Below are 23,002 nucleotides of genomic sequence, written 5' to 3'. Positions count from 1 at the left end.
CATGGTCTCATAGGAGCTAGTGACCTACAAATACGTGATTTCAATGTTATATGGTGAGTGGTTAGATGACTTGTATAAGAGCACACTGATGAAGAACCTTGGCCCAAGTCAGCCAAATGAAGAAGTCCTGAGGGATGAATAACAGCTGTCAGTTAAAAAAGGAGATGAGGAGGGCAGTCGTGGTAGAGGGAAAAACACAGACAGATGCATGGAGGTGTGAAATAACTTATATATAGGATATGTATCAGTCACTAAAAGCAATTTGGTACACACAGAAATTGAAGTTCTAGGCAGACACGTGAAGGATATCAAGGAACTGACCAGGTCTTAATGGACTATATATGCTCTGTTAGAGAGTCTGGGATATGTTCTATAAGCAATGGGAGTCTTCAAAGGGTTTTAAGCATGAAAGCTGTGTAGTCATACTTGAGTTTTTCTTCTTTGCCTTAGTTACAGGGTGGAGGATGATTCAGAATGGAACAGAGGGCAACCAAAGAGATCAGGTGATTGCAATCAATAAGTGTTAAAGGAGATTAAGAAGAATTTGAATGTATTTTAAAAGTAAAAGTAGCAGGACCTGATAATTATTTAGATGTTGACACAGATGGAGAAGTAAGAGTCTACAAGTTCTCAAGGTATTCTACTTGAATAACTATAGAGTGAGAAAGGGCATACAGAAGAATGAGCAAGTTGGGAGAGAGCTTTATGTACTCCACTGGGGACATTTAGAGATACTACTGAAATATCTATAAGGTTATATCTGTTTGGCAGATAATTCTTGAATGCAGAGATGGATCATCTTAAATTATACAATGAAGCAAAAGTCAAGATTGCCTTCTGACGGTGAGGGAGTAGGTAGGGGTGTTGAAGAGAGGGTTTACAGAGGTGAGTCAGAGAAGAAGCTGACCAAAGGTGGATAAAGAGATAAGAGAAGTCGAAGAAAGTGGATTTGTATTGACATCAATGAGCTCAACTGGTTGATTTATAGAAATGAGAGTTCTGTAAGCATTTAATGACCAAACAAGTATATTCTGGGGAGTAGAGAGGGCAACTGGTCTGCTCAAAATGAGGATGAGGGGTCTTTCACTCAGCTCCCTTCAGTCAGAAATCTTCTATTAAACAATAGGATTTTCCAAAAGCTCCAAAGGAAAATAGAAAGCTTGAAATCTAAGAACCAGAAAATTTTCTGGGATTTATCCATTTGAGAAAAGGCGTGTACAAGGAAGAGGGGATTCAGATAAAAGAAGCAATGAATGTGATCATCTGGGAGGCAGCACAACCCACTAAAGAGCAAGGACTCTGGAGGCAGAAAGAAGATAAGTTCAAATCCCTGTTCTACCACTCACTGTCTTGTGTGGCTTTGGTAAAGTTACTTATTCTCTTTATGACTCAAATGCTTCTTCTGTGAAATGGAAATCATGGCATCTCCTTCATGGGGTTCTTGTGATGATAATATATGCAATATTCTTAGTCCAATGGCTGTCCCACGATAAAGGGTCAATAAAAGCTTACATGGCAGCTTTCTTTTTTTTTTTGTAAATTTTTTTTTTAACATTTATTTATTTTTGAGACAGAGAGAGACAGAGCAGGAACAGAGGAGGGGCAGAGAGAGAGGGAGACACAGAATCTGAAACGGGCTCCAGGCTCTGAGCTGTCAGCACAAAGCCTGACACGGGGCTCGAACCCACGGACCGTGAGATCATAACCTGAGCCGAAGTCGGATGCTTAACCGACTGAGCCACCCGGGTGCCTCTACATGGCAGCTTTCTGAGCAGAGGGAAGGTTGGCAGGGAGGGAAGAGAGAATTCTCTTTGTCCTGTCCAGTGTTGCTCAGGACCTTGAATTAGAGGGTGCTGAAATTCATGATGACATTTCCAAGAAGGAAGAGAGGATTTTGAAGTACCTAACTTATGCTGCCTTTATTGTTATTTCCCCATTCAGAAAATCTATCCTATTTTCCATAGAATTTCAAGTTCCTGTAGGGTAGAAAAAGGGTTGTATGATCTTGGTGGTTCCTACACCTGCCAGGCATCTGATGTATTCTTGTTGCTGGGCGTGGGGGTGAGGTGAGAGTACAAGACAAAGGAACCAGGGTGAATATTATCATTCAAGATTCCCCTATTAGCAGGATGCCGGGGTGGCTCAGTTGGTTAAGCATCTGACTCTTGGTTTCGGTTCAGGTCGTGATCTTGTGGTTTGTGGGATCAAGCCCCACATTGGATTCTGTGCTGGTCCCCCAGATCCTGCTTGGGATTCTCTCTCCAACTCTGCTGCTCCCCCGCTAACACTGTCTCTCTCTCTCTCTCTCAAAATAAGAAAACTTTGAGGAAAAAAAGACTCCTTATTAGCAAGTAATGGCCTGCAGGAGCGATTATAGCTATACATTGGTGGTAATGAGTGCTTAGTAAAGAAACTGAATATGAGACTGAAATGAATATGTATAGTTTCTGAGGGGCAAGAGACAATATGGGGGAAAGCTCCAGAATACTGTAGTGCTTAGATATGAGTAGGGAAGTTAAGAAGCAGTCACCTTAATCAGGTTTTCATTGAATGAAAAATGGGGCAGAATGGTAGCAGCACCCACAATGAAAGCGGAGACTGAAGGAGAAACTTGCATTAGAAGAAATGTGGCTGGTTTGGTCTCCACTCTATTCACTTTCGAGTCCCAAGGGTCTCATGTTCTAGCTACAAAAACATCTTCGTAATGCAAAAAGTATAGGTGTAGAGAGCTACTCTTCAATGAAGTTTATAGTTTCGGTGAAATCCAAGTAACATAAACATATCTACACCCTATTTTGTATCAAAAAAGTTCAATACGTATAAGAGTTATCATTTCCTCAGTGTCTGTATATTTTAGGGTTTTGGCTAAGTCTCTTATAAACATCATATGAAGTCCTCAAACTACACTGAGAATGGAGTGTTGTGATGTCTGTTTTATAGAGGAGAGACCTGAGATTAAGGAATTTGTCCAAGGCCACAGAGTCAATAAGGGGAAAGAGCATGAAAGTGAGCCAAATCTGTCTGACACCAAAGCTCAGGAAGTTAGTCACACCTGGCTATCGATGACTACAAATTCACCATCTTTGACCTTTTGATTTAGAATCTGTACTGTGCATTCCTTAGTACTTGTGTTTTATGCTATTGACCCGTGATCTTCCTGACTTCTCTCATTATTTTTTTCATCTCTTTTGGATCTCTCATTTAAATAAACAAACTTGGCCAATTTAGAAGTCTTCCTTTTGAACCTGAGCTGGAAAACACAAACACAATAAAACCAATGAGAGTGCCATCTCTGTACATGTTTTTTTTCTGGGTCCTGGATTGTGCCGGACTTTCCGAGAGGCCGAGAAAGGGGGTCCCAGTTGTTTGATGATGAGAAGCAAAAAGGCCAACCTGACAAAACAGATCTCTCTGGTAGTTTCTCTTCTGTAACAATTAACCAAATTTGATTATAACTTGCTTGGACTCTGGCGCTGATGATCTATGCACACAAAGCTTATCCAAGAGTGCTCATTCAATAGTCCATTGTCAGCAATTAAAAAATGTAACTGGAAGTAGCCTGCAGGATAAGAGGAAGATTCTAAGACATGTGAAACAATATTCATGAGGTCTGCTGGGAGAGAGACGAGAGAAAGACTGACCAGGAGGACCTTCTGGGAAAAGCATACCACAGCACACCCCGTCAGTGCTCAGGTGACAGCAAGAAGCATGGGCTTCCAGAAAAAAAAGAAGTACACAGAGTGGGTGGGGTTGCACTGACGACAAGCTTCCCCTCAGCCAGCCCTCCGCTTTACTCCTACAGCCCCAATCTCTCTCCTGTTAAGAACTGTTTCTCTTCCATGAGTTTAACCAGCAAAAAAATGAACCCTATGGAGCAGAAAAAGCCATAGGAATGAGAAGGAGCAAGAAGGAGAATTCACAGCCTCTATTAAGCCTTTCCCCATACTGTATTAATAGTTCTTTAGTTGGAGGAACACTTCAAACGTGTACATTATAATATACACATCCTGAAATGTGTGAAAAACCTCAGTACCAAGGAGAAGGGGAAGTGGTTTTGCAGAGTATAGATGAATAATAATGAAAGCCACCCGAGCAATGCCATGGGCTGTGAGGGCTTACAAATGGATGTACAATAATAACAAGGAGGCTGGATAGAATATCAACTGAGTAAGGGGGAATGTGAGCTTTACTGAGTGGGAGTCTACCCGGAATAATGAAAGATGGCTATAAAAAGATCAGCACCATAGACAATGTGAATCTGCAGACAAGAATCTTTTTGGTCTTCCTGGAATCATATACATCAGATGGACAATCATGATAGGCACAGAAATAGGTAAATAGAAAGGTCTAGGCTAGACCCTCCCCAGAATCCTGAAGAACCTATGGCCCATCACTCATGAACAACACTCTCCAGTCTTCAAGTGAACCAAACCTGGAATGTCCAAACTAAAGAAAAGAAATGACCTTCATTTTTACAAAGATACTCAGTAAGGGTAAAACCACAGAGAGACTAATGGACTCCTTTTAAGTGGAAGACAATTTACATTATTAAGAATGCCTTTCCTGTTATTATCTCAAATACTTCCCAATATGGCTTGAACTCACATAGATTTAGGCAACAGTAATTCAAAAGGAACAGTTATAACTCTGTCTTTGAGATAATCTTCCTACTATGAGGAGGGAAAAATCCAGAAAACATCAGTGTTTCCCACAAAGTCTTATTTTTGCCTGGTACCATGTATGTCTTTCTAGTTAAGTGAAGGCTTTAAGGGAGAGAAAAGTCTCATGCCTTATTAGATTAGATTTATTGTCTTTATTTTGTTTCTCTCCATTAGCTCCACAAGGGAAGGGATTTTGTTTTGTTTCATTTACTGCTATTCCCAGCATCTAGAAAAGTGCTTCACACATAAGAAACATTCAATAGATTTTCCTGAAATAACAAATTGGACTTGGAATATCATCTAATCATTCTGGCTCCCATCTTACTCTTACACAATCCACCCTCATCTGAAGACAGAGTACTACTTCCAAAACATGAATCTTTGTTTAAAAAAATGTTTATTTATTTTGAGACACACACACACACACAGAGTGAGTGACTGGGGGAGGGGAGAGAGAGAAAGAGAACCCCAAGCAGGTTCTGCACTGCCAGCGCAGAGCCCGATGTGGGGCTTGAACTCACCAACTGAGAGATCATGACCTGAACCAAAACCAAGAGTCAGAGGCTTTAACGATGGAGTCACCCAGATGCTCCTACAGAGCACTCAACTCTTGATCTCAAGGTCGTGAGTTCAAGCTCCACGTTGGGTGCAGAGATTACTTTAACTTCCCAACGAATGCACGCAGTTTAGGATAAACTCATTATTCTTTAATAAGCTATTCATGGGCTTCTGTGATCTGGCACCTGCTTGTGTTTCAAAATTCACCTGCCATAGTCTTGGGCCTTCTGCGCCAAGGTTGCAGTGTCTTATCTGATGTGTCCTCTCTACCCAGAACACTCTCTCCCTGACTCCCCTGGTCTCTTGGCAAACTCTTATTTGCTCTTCAAGTCTCACAAAGAATGTCCCTTCTGGGAAGTCTTCTCGGACTAACCTCAAATCTGGGCTATTTATTTTGGCACATACTTCTACATAAATGACTCTACCAACATGTTTATAATATATTGGGATGATGGACTTATATGTTTGTCTTCCCTACCACTGTGTTCCTTAAAGTTACCTCTAGGTTAGGTACTGTGGCTTCAACACTGCTCTGTTTCCAGCTCCAGATAGTATGTTTGCTACAAAATGAACAGTCAATAAATATTTGGGGAGAGGAACACTGAAAAGGGACTGTAGAATTAGTGGCATTATAATTTTTTTTTTTAATTTTTAAGGTTTATTTATTTTTGAGACAGAGAGAGAGAGAGAGAGAGAGAGAAAGCAAGCAGGGGAGAGGCAAGGAGAGAGGGAGACACAGAATCTGAAGCAGGCTCCAGGCTCTGAGCTGCGAGCACAGAGCCCAATGCGGGGCTCCAACCCATGAAACGCAAGATCATGACCTGAGCTGAAATCCGACACTGAGTAAGCCACTCAGGTGCCCAGCATTACAAATTTTTTAGTTAAATGTTGATTTTCATTTATAAATCTTGATGTTGTTTTTAAAAAATACATGGATGACTTTTGCAAGTTTCAATTAAGTTCTACAAGGCACACAGTCTACCTTCAGAAGTCATTAGTTTTAATTTTTGTATTGTGCTAAAAAATATATATAAAATTTGCTATTTTAACCACGTTCAAGTATACAATTCAGCAGCATTACATCACATGACTCTGTGCAACTGTCACCATTTCCCATTTCCAGGACTTCTTCATCATCCCAAACAGAAACACTGTACCCCTTAAATAATAAGTCTCCATCCCCTCTGCCCCCAGCCGATAGCAATCTCTCTTTACCTTTATAGCTCTATGGACTTGTCTATTCTGGGGGCCTCAGAGAAGTGGAATCATACAGTGTGTAACCTTTGTGTCTGGCTGCTTTCACCCAGCCTAAGGTTTTCAAGTTTCACGCATGCATAACAATTTCATTCCCTTTGAAAACTGAATAGCAAAACAGAGGGAAGCAAACCCTAAGAGACTCTTAAATACAGAGAACAAACTGAGGGTTGCTAGAGGGGTGTTCGGGGGCTGGGGGTGGACTAAATAGGTGATGGGCATTAAGAAGGGCACTTGCTGGGGCATCTGAGTGGCTCAGTCGGTTAACTGTCCGACTTTGGCTCAGGTCATGATCTCGCAGTTTGTGAGCTCGAGCCCCGCGTTGGGCTCTGTGCTGACAGCTCAGAGCCTGGAGCCTGCTTCAGATTCTGTGTCTCCCTCTCTCTCTGCCCCTCCCCTGCTCACGCTCTGCCTCTCTCTTTCAAAAATAAATAAACATTAAAAATATTAAAAAAAAAAAAGAAGGGCACTTGTTGGGATGAACACTGGATGTTACATGCAAACGATGAATCTCTAAATTCTACTCCTGAAACCATTATTACACTATATGTTAACTAACATGGATTTAAATAAAAAAAAAACCCTGAATAGCATGCCATTGTATGGATATACCACATTTTGTTTATCCATTCATTTACTGTTGTTGGTAGACATTTGTGTTGTTTCTATTTCTGGCCTGTTGTGAATAGTATTGCTGCGAAGCTTGGTCTCAGAAGAAGTCTCTGTTTAAGTCCCTGCTTTCAATTCTTTTGGACATATACCTAAGAATGGAATTGCTGGATGATAAGGTAATGCTGTTTACTGTAAAAAAAAAAAATTAATGTTTACTTATTTTTGAGAGACAGAGAGAAAGAGACAGAGCACGAGTGGGGAAGGGGCAGAGAGGGAGAGGGAGACACAGAATGGAAAACAGGCTCCAGGCTGTGAGCTGTCAGCACAGTCTTATGTGGGGCTCAAACTCTCAAACTGTGAGATCATGACCTGAGCTGAAGTTGGATGCTTAACCGACTAAGCCACTCAAGTGCCCCTTTTTCTGTTTACCTTTTTGAGGAAATGCCACACTGTCTTCCTCAGTGGCTGTGACATTTTTACTTTCCCACCAGCAACGTAGAGGGACTCCAATTTCTCCACATCCTCAGCAACACTTGTTATTTCCCATTTTTCACAACAGCCATCTAATGGGGATGAATTAGCGGCATTCTGTGGGCACGGAAATTCAAGTTTTTGCTATGTTTATGTTTTCAGCTTTGAGAATGAAATCTAAGTGATAAATAGCTCTGCTTAAATTGTGAAAAATGATAAATTCACTATTATTTATAAAACTCTGTCCCCCTGTGTTTGAAAAAAGTAAAGATATGATATATAAGTAAAAAGAAGTGGGGGAGGGGAGTTGGTAATACTCTCATGACTTGCCATTCAGCAATGTGAGTTAATAACCTTCACAATGCGGTCCACAGGCACTTCTGAAAACATATTCAATTGACAAATGTACGAAGGAGGACCATTCTAGTAATGGCTTCCAGTGAAATTGGTTCCATATTTTTGCATTAGCTTGAGCATTTTTACGATTTCAAGGATGGAAAAAAGCTTACAGAAAACCACATACATGCAAATGCGGTGGATTTGGAGATATGCATAGAAAATGTTGCTTATTTTTAATAAAACTTTTTTTTACAGCATGTTAGGGCAAAACCAATGTTATTGCAAAAGGAAAGTTCACATTTTCAGCCATCTATGACCCCTGGAGGAACATTAGTTACAGCAGGGAACTCAGGCACTTTAGACGGCTGCCAGGGGGAAAAGACTGCTCTCTCACAGACTTCAATGAGGGAAGCATTTCATAGGAGGAATTCCATAAAAGTGACTTTACAGCACTCTTTGAAGGCAGTCAAATGCTCAGAATTGATTGATTTTGACCTCAGTGTCCCGAAATGAGTCAACATGCAGACAGCAGTATTCCCACGAGACAAGTACTATGAAGATGACCATCCCTTATACATTTTTTTTCTTTTTCTTTTTATTTTTTTGACCATCCCTTATATTATATGCTGGTACCATATGAAGTATTATCTGCAGCTGCACAGTTTTGTGAACTTTGCCATACAGTTATCTCACAAAATCCTTACGCAGCCCTGTGAATAAGCATTGCGCAAGTCCATTTGTGCAAAGCGGACCCCGGGGCCCAGAGATGGGGTTGTTCTTCCCCTGGCTCACAAAGCTGGTCACCAGATGGGCAGCTGGCATAGAAGATGCATAGTCTTTGCAGAGAGACAGAGTTATTTCTGAGATATTCTATTACATTGTCTTCCATCCATGTCCAGGTCAGACACTAATCAATCACAGCATGCTTTCTCACAGCATGGGGCAACCTCAGATTCCTTCTCAAGCTAGCTAGCATTCTGGGCTTATACAACGACTGAACGGAGTAGGCAGCAGAAGAGAGACTTATTTGTCACCCGGGGCCTCAGCGTTGCCCGTGTTGCTTCTTTAATCTGTCCCTCTGGAATGCCCTGTCAGTTTACGTGAAAGTCAGACATTTTGTTGCGTGAGACATTTGCTTAGAACTCCCTCCTTCCTCCAATTTACTACTGCTGAGCTGATCTAGTCCTATGTATCCGTGATGCTCTCCCAGAGTCTGCAAGAGGCACTCAGAAGAGGAGAAAGTCAACAGTTAAATGGAAAAGAAGCGTGAGATAGGCAAAAATATCCAGACCAACTTGGGTCTTCGTTATTTGTTTTCTAATTTTCTGGTTCTACGAACATTTTTCATTTGAGGAGTTTTGCCAAGTAATGGTATTCATCGAAATAGTCAAATCCATCAGTCTGAAGCTTAGCTATTATACCAGTATTTGTAGGAAAAACAAACAAACAAAAAACCAGAGGCACTGAAGTGTTCAAGGTCACCCAGTGAGACATAAATGAAAGTGGCAGATAGCTGGAGTTTGGCATCCTTGATGAAGCTGAAGTTACAAAAATGGATTGCTGCGTTTTAACCTCTAAGTAATTTTTTGAAGTAGTCAACTCTTCTTTGAGACTTTAATCTCATGATCAAAGAATGTACCTTTTCTTCTGACTACTTTGGAAATGAAGTTTCATTTCTCCCGAGTTACACTGGGAAGAAAACATGAGTTCCTCTGCGTCCTAATGGTAAACAAAGGAAATGCTATCCCTCCCAGTCTCTCAGGCTCGAAAGTAGCTGAAAAGATTTTACTTAAACTGTGAAACAAAACAAAAATAGCTATCTGGGGCTTACCAAATATGTGTTAGGAACTGGCTTGAAATCTTTGTGTGGAATTCTTCTTGCCTTGCAATGCTTCCTGACTTAAAATCAGTGTTCAAACTATGAGTAATTTTCTTATTCAACCCTTCCACAGTACAGTGGGATCTTTGACCTTACAACCGCGCTTTGGGTTTCAGTGTCTCCCAGATTCATTTGTCATTAAAACTTGTCCTGGGCCGCGTTTCCTCCCGAGGCTCCCCATATAAGACACAGAGAAAAAGTCAATACAACATCATCTCAAAGTCTATACATAATTAATCAGGTCAACTTCTTCATACCTATAGGTTGAGGCCTGGAGTAGTGGAGACGTGGTTTACTATACGGTAAAGCCCTTCATAAACGGCTACAGATGTGGACTACGTGGGCCAGGACGGATGCTAGTCCGTTTGAGGGTCTCAGTGGATTCATGCTAATGGAAGACCCTAACAAGGCCCTCACCATCCTGAGGCTACCCGTTGGGCTGCAGACGCCAGCCATGGTAATTCTCTGTGAGCACCATTTGGCCCTTGCTCTACAGAGAACAGATCACTCCAGGGAGAAGTAGGATGTTTTAAAAGCTTCATTCCTGTTTCTTAAACGTCTTCGTGAGTTGAAGGAACATTTAAAAATAAAAACAGACATTTGTTTCTCAATAGTCACGGTCCAACATGGCATGTACGAGTCTCCCTGCGGTCATTTTTGAAGCTTAAAAAGCTTTTCATGTTGCTTTTTAAACAGAAAAGCAATTGGAAAATGAAGGAAAGCATTTGGCATTCCAAAATAGCGAACTGAGTGTTGGCCCCTGTGGAGTGCTATCAAGTAACCCGATTGTCCACAGTGACTGGAGGCAGAGCCTGGGAACAGGGCATACGGTAAAAGACCCACTTTGCAGACAGATCTCAATTCTGGTTGTCATGGGGGAAGGCTCCAGGGAAAATTTGGAAAGACAAGTTTACCTTTAGCATTTCCTGCACTGGGCCACTGTGGAAAAGAACATGGGCTTTGGGATCAGACAGATCTGGGTTTTCATTCTAGCTCCACCACCAATCAGCTGGGGGCCTTGGATCATTATTTTAACTTCCTGAGCCTCAATTTCTTCAAAACTAACAGAAGGGACTAGGATACCTACTTTGCAATCTAAACAAGAGATGGGAAATGTGACATGATGAACGCGTGAAAGGAACGCAATGGGTGGCCATCTTTTCCTTGCACCCATCCACCCTCCCCGGTCACTGACATCTCCACTGGTGGCAGCCTTCCTGGGCCTTAGCTGGTGATACTGTACCATGGCATTCTCAACAAAGTTTCCTGCACTGTGGTTTAATTGTGTCCTTGGGTCCCTATCTCTGGGAGGGAGGCTAACCCCAACTCCCCACTGTTATACCCTTTCACAGAGCTCATGGATCATCAAAATGGGTGCCGACAGGTTGACCTCTCACTCCTGCCAAGTAAGTATATCATTTTAAGATGTCAGAAAAAGTGCCTCGCTCCAAAGAAATGGTTGCAATGGGGGGAAATTCAAGCAAAGCAGGGAATTCGTTTAAGAATACACATGTACCGGAGCACCTGGGTGGCTCAGTTGGTTAAGCGTCCAACTTCAGCCCAGGTCATGATCCTGCACTTTGTGGGTTCGAGCCCCACATTGGGCTCTGTGCTGACAGCTTGGAGCCTGGAGCCTGCTTCAGATTCTGTTTTTCCTTCTCTCTCTGCCCCTCCCCTGCTTGCATTCTGTCTCTCTGTCTCCCCAAAATAAACATTAAAAAGAAAAAGAATGCACATATATGGCATCATCTGTCAATACTCATCCTTCAAAGCACAAACACAAGAGTCCCCCTTCTATTTCCACACACAGGGCTGAGCTCTGGCATTCTGATGTTAGTGGTGCCCTAATGGCAGAATATTAAGACAAGTGACCAAGTATTTGCAGTGCATATTCTGGAGGTCTCCCTGACTCTAGACCTCTGCCTACCCTATACTCTTAAGTTGGAATACTTAAGTCCCAGCCAGGACCCAGGAACATTCCAGATTTCTAACAAGGCCAGAGGAGCTTTCAGTCTCTGCCTCCCTCTGGACCAACAGCTGGCCTGGCACTGGCCTCACACCAGCCTTCGCTGCTGACCTTCCCCTTTGTTCTTCCACTCCCAAGCTCCACCATGGCCCTCATTTGTGGTAAGTGAATCCCTGTTTTGGGACTCCATGATCAACTCCAATCCTCTTTGTGTGATATTCCTCTAAGGCTATCATCTCAATTCCTTTCCACCCAGACTAGACCAGTCCTTCCCCTTCGCATTCTTAGAGCCCAGGGTTCTGTCCCTGAATTCTACACCACCAATAAAAAGCATACTCGGTTTGGGGATTTGTTGAGTCACTACTATCAGGGAAACTATGGGCCTCGCAGATATGAATAGGCGGTACCTTAACCTACCAGAAAAATGTACACCGAAGATTGAAAAGGCAATAGAACCAATGGAGAAAAGCTTTGATATTGATATCAGACAGAGCTAGAGTTGCAGCTGGGAATGAATTAGGTACAGTCCTATTAGTTTCAGTGATTTCTTTACCTTTCTCCTGCTCTGATTTCCTCATCTCAAAGCTAGGACTAATAATATTGATCTCACAGGGTTGTTGCAAGCGTGAGATCACAAATGAATATAAAGTAATTAGCACCCTGCCAGGCACAGAGTAAATACTCAAGACAACCCAGATATTTTCATTAGTGTTAGCATGATGGTTATTTGGTAATAGGCACGCAGGAACACCAAAGAGGAGGTTTCTGCCTACTGACAGTGATGCATCCAAAAATGGAGAAGGCAAGGATAAGACACCTTGTGTTCATAAATAATCGTGGCCTCTGAAGTTTCAGAGGAAACTGGGCACCCAGGTAACACACAGGCCATATAGTGGCCGCATCAACAGGCAACTGCAATGCACGCTAGGAGGTTACCTCCTAGAGAGGGGAGATGTTTCCATAGAAATGGAGAGATAGCAAGACCACAGCCAGGGATACAGGTTTTTGCTTTGGAATGATCCCAATAGACACGCGCGCGCGCACACGCGCGCACGCACACACACACACACACACACACACACACACACACGACATTTGAGATATTTAAAAATGCCGAGCATTTCAGGTCAGTTTTTAACTGTATTTCAGAAGAACACCACCTAGACTTCCAGAATTTAAGTTGTTTGGCACTCCTAATCCCAGATACAGAAACAATAAATTCTACCTTTATTTTCTATGTTTTATAATTATTTGATATTTTACGCCCTGGGGACCTGGGAAGGGACCGCCCCTCTCAAGGTTAGCTAATTCCTAGAGAGAACAATTTGCCCACCCAATGCACATACCTTTCATATACAAACCACCCACCCACCTGCTTCCTGCAATCTAGGATGTGATCTCTCTGCTTTCAGTCACCCGGGGTTCAGTACCAGACAGCTGGAGACCACCAATAGCCCAGAGCCTCCAAAATTATTCAAACTATCCAATCCTAAACCTGCTCAGGGGCTTACCCTGCCGCACCCATCTCTTACTACAACCACCACAATGAAGCATTGTATCCATGCTTTCCCTTCCTTCCGTCTGCCTTCTAACCAAGCCTGGTGTTTCCTCACTGGGCCTGCGTGGCATGACATGACCCTTCCTCTTGGGAACTATGGCAGACCCCATCTTTTCAATGGTAATTATCTCCTAATCTGTTAACCTCACCAGACCTAAATAAAAACCAAATCCCAGGTACATTTTTAAACAACGCAAAGCAATAGAAATTCATATTCACAAAGTCTCCAGGTTCTGGCCAGATCATCTTGGGCAAGAATCTCAACCATTTAGAACCTCAGTTTCCGCATCTATAAAACTGAAATAATTTATGATCTCATGGATCCATAGGGAGAATCCATGCACATGAAAGCACACATCATCATCAGTGATTAACTGATGTTTGTCCCTGCATTGTTCAGATACCCATTCATTCATTGTTACCCACCCGCAACCCATAAACACAATTCAGTTATCACCTTGTCCCCACTAGTTAGTTCCATAGTAAATTCTGACATCCTTCCAGATGCATCTAGCTGGTAAACACTGCAGTAAAATTTCTCTTTTTCACTCTTTGTGACCACACTGGGTCTCCTTCCCTTGAGTCCTTCACTCGATTTCTGCCACAGCTGCCCCAAAGCCATGCAGTTTTGGAAAAGGCCAGTCTCCCTGGTTCTGCTAACCTCTATCAACCTTATCAAGCAATTCTGGCTGCAAAAGGGGAGTCAAAAACCTTCTGCCAAGCACAAAAGAGATCACGTTGTTGGCAGGTAATTAGCAAAACAAACATCTGAAAGGCGCAGATAATTTGTATTGCACTACAGGCTTTGTGGATGTTTTCCCGCCTACCCTCTTCTAATTAGGGAATGGGGGCTGATAAATGCTGAAGGAGAGAGAGAGATTTCCTGAAATCAGAGAGTCAATGCTCGTGTTTAACTGAAGTCACCAACAGGATCAATGGAAAGAAGGAAGAGGATCAGAAAAAACCGTGCAGCGCATAGCTTCAGGGCAGGGTCAAGTCTGACATAGATGGCGAATAAGGCAGCTTTGAGAGAAGCAGCCGGTCCTCCATTTGTACTTGTATTTCTGGGGGGATAAGGCTAAGGAGAGAATACAGCACTCCTGAAGAACTGTGCAACTGTGCAAAAGGAGACAGGGGACACTGGTGTGGGATGCCCCAGAACTGCTCTTGGGCTCAAACAGTCCTGCCCACGTTGAGGTTCCACTTTTTACAGACACAGACAACCCCATGGCATTCCTGTCATTCTTGTGATGGTCATCTGAAATATGAGCCTGGGTGGTTCAGGCAGCTAAGAGTCCGACTCCTGGTTTTGGCTCAAGTCGTGATCTCAAGATTCGTGAGTTAGAGCCTCATGTCGGGCTCTGAGCTGACAATGCAAAGCCTGCTTGGGATTCTTTCTCTCCCTCTCTCTCTGCCCCTCCCCCTTCCTCAAAATAAATGTATAAACTTAAAAAAATGGAAATACGATTTTCAAAGCATTTCATAAAGTCCGAAGAACTGTGTGAAAGGGGTTGTCCTCTGTTACAGAATTACTATGCTTCTGTCTCCTGCTTGAAAGAGTAAGCAGGAATGTTTAAAAGCACAGGTTCTGAAAGCAGATTAAGCAGGTTTCAGTCCTGGCTTTGCCACTTGCTGTCCGTGTGAACTTGAGCAAGTGGCCTGATTTCTTGAATCCTCAGCCATCTGCCTGCAAAATAAATAAAATCAGAGTGCCTGCCTCGCTGGGTTGTTGTAAGGGTGAGAGGAGGTCTGCAGAGAAATCTCTTAGCACAGGGTCTGGTTCCTGGTAAATCCTCAATAAATATTATTAATATTTTCCCAGTCTCCTTAGGTTCCTGTCTAGTAAAACTGAAGCCTCTGCTACCCAGACAAGGCTTTCTCTAAGTGCAGGTGGGTCTGTTCACTTTCACGGTGGGGGTTGAGGCTGACTACGAAATTCCTATGATTGGTAGCAAGTTCCTGCAGGGATGTAACAGTGTTGAATGTGATAGTTCTAAGTCTACACCATATTGCACATGGATATTTCAGATCTCGGGTCAGTCTACAATTTACTCTTCTATGGACTTGCCAGGCTCTCGGACTGATCTATAAGTGTTGTATGGGTGTTATACCTCACCTTGGTGATTATTACCTAATTAACAATGTAGTGAACTGTGTTTGTGTCTGTGTGTGCGTGTGTGTTTTCAGTTAGTTAGTAGGTACACAGTATAGAACTTCTCCACACAACTTCACTTAAGAGTTGTTATGGCAAGCCTGAGGACTGAAGCCCTTCCTATTTTTTGCTTACTTTTTTGGTCTCTATGAAAACAATACCCCTACTATGCATGTGTTGTCTGAAGGCCTGCTGTTAGCAAACCATGCCTCTGTCACTGTCCAGTTCAATACAAGATATTCCTTTGCAGTAACCTTCGTATATATCTCCCGGAGCTATGCAATTATCAAATTCTCTCTGACTTTAAGGAGTTCTATATACTCTAGGATTTCAAAGTCCTGGAATGTGGATGTTGAATTTCCCCAATAATCATAACAAAAAGGTCCTGAAAAGTGCTTATTACTTTTTTTTTTAAGTTCTTTTCTTTTCCTGCCTTTTCAGGTCCCTGAAGATCAACAATTTTGCAATCTATGCAGTACTCACTAACCTTATTTTTGCCGATGGAAAACACATCCAGTGTTAAGTAGTTTGGGACAGCAGTCTCCTTTTAAATTTTCTTTAATGTTTATTTTATTTTTGAGAGAGAGAGAGAGAGAGACAGTCAGACAGCATGAGCAGGGAAGAGGCAGAGAGCAAGGGAGACATAGAATTCGAAGCAGGCTTCAGGCTCTGTGCTGTCAGCACAGAGCCTGACACGGGGCTCAAACCCACGAACTGTGAGATCATGACCTGAGCCAAAGTCGGACACTTAGCTACTCAGCAGTCTCCTTTAAGCAGCTAAAATCCTCCCCACCAACCCAGTCAAACATAATCCATGGTATACTTGTGAATGAGAATTCCAGGATTTGGGGAGCAGACAAAATCAGAGGGTCAGGGCTTATACTGAGTCAGGCTAGGCTCCCATGTTGGGTGAGTGATTGTGTAAGAAAACCAGGCATCACTGGGGCACCTGGGTGGCTCAGTCGGCTAAGCGTCCAACTTCAGCTCAGGTCATGATTTCGCGGTTTGTGAGTTCGAGCCCTGCTCAGGCTCTATGCTGACAGCTCGAAGCCTGGAGCCTGCTTCAGATTCTGTGTCTCCCTCTCTCTCTGTCCCGTCCCAACTTGTGCTCTGTCTCTGTCTCTCTCTCTCTCTCTCCCTCTCTGTCTCTCTATCAAAAATAAATAAAATGTAAAAATCAAAAAAAAAAAAAAAAAAAAAAAAGAAGAAGAAGAAGAAGAAGAAGAAGAAGAAAAGAAAACCAGGCATCACCAAAGCCAAGTGAAGAGAGGGGACAAGGACTCGGTTTGCTGGGCAACTGGTTTTTGTCTATAATGAAGACCTTTGTCTTCAGTGGCCAAGTTACATTCATTAACATCTTCTGAACACTAGAGAGCTATGCATTGTAAGGTACAATCAGGGCTATTTTCACTATTTTCACTACTATTACCTTATTGAAAACTGGTAGACAAGAGGATTTGCAATATAACTTTAAAATTGTGTCTAGATGTTCAAAGAATAAAGAAGTAAATTGCTACAGTTCTTGGAATATTTTTTGATAACTTAAGACCATTTAAACTCCTAATTATTTAAAAAATATCACATCTATAGAAAAGTTGAGAAATAGTACAATGAACACTCATGCACTCTTTACCAAGATTCTGCAGTTGTTAACATTTTACCACATTTGAGCTACTTTTTTCTTATTAAATTATATTTAATTACTGAAGGTGTATGAAAGAAAAGAGCTGATATTATACCTCACTGCTAAACATTTCAGTTTATGTATCGTAGGAATATGAACAATTTTCTATCTCACCCAGTAAATTCACATTTATTCTACATTATTTAAGGTGCTGTCTACATTTAAATTCCGTTAATCATCCCCAAGATAGATTTTATGGCAAGTTTGCTTGCTTTTGTTAGTTTGTTTTAAACTCAGGATGTAATCAAGTTATCATCCCCAAGGTAGCACGTTTATAGCACGTTTGCTCGTTTGTTTGTTTTAAACCTAGGATCCAAATACACCATATTTGGTTATATTTCTTTAGTCTCTTTTAACCTAGAAAATCTCTATGTACTCCTGCCTTTTTTCCTTTTCATGACACTGACTTTTGTGAAGAGTCCAACGACTGTCTTGCAGAGTGCCACATATTCTGTATTTATTTTATTGACTTCTCATAATTATACTACTTTTAAACATTTTTAAAAAAATGATTATTTTTGAGACAGACTGCATGCAAGTGGGGGAGGGGCAGAGAGAAAGGGGGAACAGAGGATCCAAAGCAGGCTCCACGCCAAGAGCAGAGAGCCTAAAAAGGGGCTTGAACCCAGGAACCGTGAGATCATGACCTGAAGTCGGACGCTTGACCAACCAAGCCACACAGGTACCCCTACTTTTAAATATTTTAAGCAAAAATACTAATGTAAGGTGACGTTGCATATGACCTTGTGTATGCGTATGTTCACGTGAGGAACATAAAATGTCAGCCTGTCCCTCCACTTGCACCTGTGATAACTTTAAGATTGGATTTTGCTAAGCTCTCTTAGGGAATATTCTAGGGAGCATTAGCACCAAGACTTTTGGCCATTCCCTTTAGCATACTGCCTTTCATAGCCCTCCACTGAGACACACCCAAGCTAACAAAACTGGGGACCAAGTGAGGGCATCAAGGAATGACAAGTAAGGGTAATGCTAGAGAAACTTCCCTTATAGCTTGAACCAATCTATCTAGAAGCATCCTATTGAAAATCACACATGTTAGAACTTATCCCCATAATACTAGATTCCTCCTGTAAAGACAGTAGGCAATGTACTGGCTGGTTCCCAGTTCTGGACATAACTAGCTGGGCAATGATATACCTACTAGAGCATCACTGACATTTGTTTTTGTTCTTTAAAACATTTCTATGTCTATCAACAATGACAACAAGCAGGTGACTACACGGCAGAGATCAAAACTTGGGACAAAGGCAGGAGTTGACATTCTGTGGGCCACTGAGGCGAATATACAACCCGTTCAGTACCAGTGATGCACGCGTGCCAATCCAGCTACTTAGCAAGCTTGCCGTTTTATGGATCCCAAAGCTCAGCCCGCATACAACTTGTCAGAACACTCTTTTCTCCGGAGACAGTTCTCATCGAGTTACTCGGGAGGGCAGGCCCAAGGGCTTTTCTCACTATGCATAATACATTGAAATGGAATCCAAGAAGAAAGGCTCAAATGGTTTACTTTCGTCTTTCTGGCAAAAGATGTACAAAAAGAAAACATTTCTCTCCACTGGGGAGAATCCAGCAGGCTAGATTTGGACACAGCATGATATGGAGGTTAGATGGATGTATGCAGAAGACAGGATTTTGCCTTCCTTGCTTCCACTTGACAAACGAGGAACAAGCATAGCTGTCTTTCTTCCTCCAACTTAGCACCCCCAATGCTTCCTAAGGGGCTCAATTCTGATAAGGAGGAAGCCAAGGAAAACCCTAAGTGAGAAAGGGCTATGTTAGCAGTTTCACTGAGGGCAAAGGTGATTCTGTGCTTGTAGATGTATTAGATTCCTATTGCTGCTATAACAAATTATCACCTGTTCGGTTGCTTAAAACAAGATAATTTTTTTTTCTCGGACAGGTCTAGAGGCCACAATTCCAAAATGAATTTCACTGAGCCAAAGCTATGGTGTCAGCAGGGCTGGTTCATTCCAGAGGCTTTGGGGAAGACTCTATTCCCTTGCTTTTTTCAGCCGTTAGTGGTCATTTGTATTTCTTGGCCTGTGGCCACTTTTTCTGTCTTCAAAGCACATCACTCCAGGGTCTGCTTCCTGTGTTAGATCATCTTCTCCTCTTTTATAGTCAAAGCCTTCTACTTAGCCTTCTTGTAGAAACATTTATGATTCTATCTAAGACCCACCCAGATAATTCAGAATAATCTTCCCATCTTGATATCCTTAGCTACTCACATCTGTAAAGTCCCCTGTGCCATGTACAGTTACAAGCACAGGTTCTGGGGATTAAGATATGGACATTTTTCGGAATTTATCAGCCTACCTCAGTACCTTACTAATAATATACGTACCTTTCACCCATATATGTCATTGGATTCTCACAACAAATTTTATGGTATCTGATTTTATTGTCTATTTTATTTTTACATGAGGCAATGGGAATTCAGAGAGGATAAATGACTTATGTGCAGGAAACCAATAGAACTTAGGTTTCAACGTGTCTTTTCATCCACGGCTCTTTCCTACTAACTCACAGTGAAAAGGCAGGAAAATGTCAGAAGACAGAAGGATTTCTAATAAGCTGGTATATCCGTCCAGTGCCAGTCAAAGAACAGAATCCACACCTTACATAGAATTTACTACAAAGAATTATTAACCAGATACAAGCAGTGTTTGCTCTGTGTGGTAGTCGAGGATTACAAAAATAATGACGCGAGCCACAACCATGCAGAAAAATGTCAATAATCAATGAGAAAAATTGTAATTGTGCTATGAACTTTAGAAATTTTCATTAAAGTATTAAAAACTCTTGTCTGTTACAAATATGTAAGGAAATGCAAAGCGGAGTAAAATATTTATTTACTAAAGTATTATGTAAGGCATTAGAAATATGGAGGTATGAGGTCTTTTATATTTTCGAAAAACCTAAGAATGATTTGAACAGTGCTCGCTTCTTTCGGTCCTATAATTTATTGTCCTGAGCAAGCATCTTTTCTGTGCCTTGGCAAATTGTCATACTCCTTTCTGAGTTTGGATCAGCTCTCAACTTCCAATGTCATAAAAAAAAAATCTCCTAAAATTCTTTACTGTGAAGTGTCTTGCCAGGGTCCCTTCCTCTGGGACATCTTCATTCTTTAAGCCAAATCCACTTTTCTCATTTGTGTTGGTAAGCTTGTCTCATTAACTTCGTCTGGCCACATATCCACAGTCCCTCAAACGACAGCAATGCCAATGTTCCTCAATGGTCAGCTATTTCTTCCTTAACTCCATTTATATTTCATTTGAATTTCACTGCTAGAGGTACCAAGTTTTGTTTCTTTGTTGCCTTTTCATCTTTACTGGCCAGTTCCCTCTTTCCCAGACCTGTTTTCGTAAAATGTTACGTGAGTTTACCCCTGGGAAACAGGGAGCCAGCACCACCACATATTTTGCTGTTTGTGTGTGTGGACTGAATAACAGATGCACAGTAATCATCCAGGGGGTTCTGGAAATAAACGACATGATTGGTCACTGATCATGATGTGCATCTGTTGCTTACATAGTAACATGCAGACTAAAGGGCTAGGAATGAAGTATATCTTTGTTGTGATCACTCACAATTAATATACCACGGTAAGTAAAATTTGTGTTGTTAGGGGGTTGATGCAATTAACTAAACTGTGGTAGCTAAAATCAGGCCTAGGCGGACTCTGCAGAGAGCAAGGACTGTCTATATTAGAGAAGCTAAGAGGGAGAGAGAAGATCCGGGGCTGTCACCCAGGCAGTACTGTAGGGGAAGCTATTACATCCAGGGATGAGGAATAACGGGAAATGTTGGTATTTTAAAGTTTAGAGACTTGGAGGAGGGGCCGTGGGAACTGAAGTTAGTCTTCTGAATAAGAGCTACCATGAGACTACTGCTCCTGGGTAAGAAGCGATGCTACAGAGACAAGAAGCACAGAAGACAGAGCCGGCCCGTCCCTGAACCCTGCACCCCTCCCTTAGACCCCTGTGAGAAGAGCCTAAGGTGGAGCCTGCAGAGAAAGGAGCACTGTGTGCAGTTCACAGGGCTGCAGCCTTGCGGAGTGTAGGACAGAAGGCGGGTCAGAAGCCAAGCCACGGAGCTGCAGGAACACCGTAGTCCCAGCCTGGGTCAGCATTCCCTTCACATTCTCCCTTGCGAGCCTTTCCTGCTCGTGCCCTCTGCAGATGTTCAGGACCATGGAGAAGCTATACAGTAAAATCTTGGTTTGTGAGCATACTTTGGTCCAGAAACATGCTTGTAATCCAAAGCGTCTCTATGTCAAAATGAATTTTCCCCATAAGAAATAATGGAAACTCAGATGACTAGTTCCACAACCCAAAAATATTCATATAAAATGATTATAATACTGTAATATAAGACAAAATAATAAAATACAAAATATAAAGATAAAATAACCAGTACGTATCTTTGAAAACCTTTGTGGCCTTATAAAGGAGACAAAAGAGAGGACTTTCACCGTCACTATTAGAATCATTGTCATCTATTGGCTCAATGGAATCTTTCTGCATGGGGGACATCGTATATATTCGCACAGGTGTTGGCTACAATACGGTATTAATAAACTCTTATCATATACTGTAGCTAATGTAACTGGCAATAAGGCAGCCGAGGAAAGGGTCTATATCTGCAGGCAGCCTGACCTAGAATGAAGCAAAGCATTCCTAAGCTTACTCTTGTCTGGAAAAGCAAAGGACCGTCCATAGGTGCTTTGAAGTGACAAAAAATACACTGGTGCCAGTTGTGGGCACCTTCCAACATTTGGAAAAATCACTGATTTCTGCCAAACATCGTGGCCTGAGACGGAGCATTCGAGCATGGGAGACGATCACCCGCAATCCCACAATGAGACAGAGAGAGTGAGAGAGAGAAACAGAGAGAGACAGAGAGTGAGGGAGGGAGAGAGGGAAGAACCAGTGACTCAGCTCTGATCATGTGACGTTCGGTGTCACATACTCCCCATACTGCAAGACATTGCTCGTTTATCAGGTTAAAATTTATCAGAAACGTTTGCTTGTCTTGCAGAACGCTCACACAACAAGTTCCTCACAATCCAAAGTTTTATGTAACTGGAGCAAAGTTAGGGGTGGGCTCTCCAGTGGCAGGTGGGGGCTCTGCTGGCCCGTCTACCTGCAGAGGTGACAACTGGGGCATCTTAGCCCCATTTTCAGTCATGCACTCAGGAAGGGCAGGAAAGCAGAGGAGAAAGCAGCGTGTATGGCGACCTCACAGGAAATGGGACTAGTGGACACAGCACACACGGGGCCAATACCTGGCTGACCTGTGTCATGGCACACTGTGCCAAGAAGGCCGAAGTGCCACCACCCAACATAAACCTGAGATCGCCGACTACCCAGGGCAGATCACAGACTCTTCCGCTGAAATGCCGCTGCTGGACTTATCCTGGTATAACTGGTATCCTTTTCCTGGGCTCTTCAAACTTTCACTCCGCTCTAATAACCGATTTTTCCACAGTCGTCCTCGCTCACCTCAGTAAGAATGTTAACTGTTTGGAGAGAACCTAATGTCTTTCCAAGCACTCAAATTCTTGAGTTTCCTTATTCCATACAGCAAACCTGTGAGATCTGCAAACAGGAATATTATTAGCCCCGTTTTACACATGAGGAAAACGTGCCTCTGTGGCTTTAAGTAAATTGTATCCAGGACTTCTCACTCCTAGTCTCATGTTCATTTCTCCCTAGGGAGCTACCCTCCAAACCTAATCCAGATCCTTCCCTCTGCACACGTCAGGGGTGAGCACAGGAGGAGTTAATTTTTACAAGCCAGTCTCCATGTCTGTTCTTCTTTTTCTCCGGGCAGTTTATCAAGGTC

Source organism: Panthera leo, chromosome A1 (assembly GCF_018350215.1).
Source record: "Panthera leo isolate Ple1 chromosome A1, P.leo_Ple1_pat1.1, whole genome shotgun sequence".
Taxonomy (NCBI): domain Eukaryota; kingdom Metazoa; phylum Chordata; class Mammalia; order Carnivora; family Felidae; genus Panthera; species Panthera leo.
Note: the sequence above shows the minus strand (reverse complement) of the source record.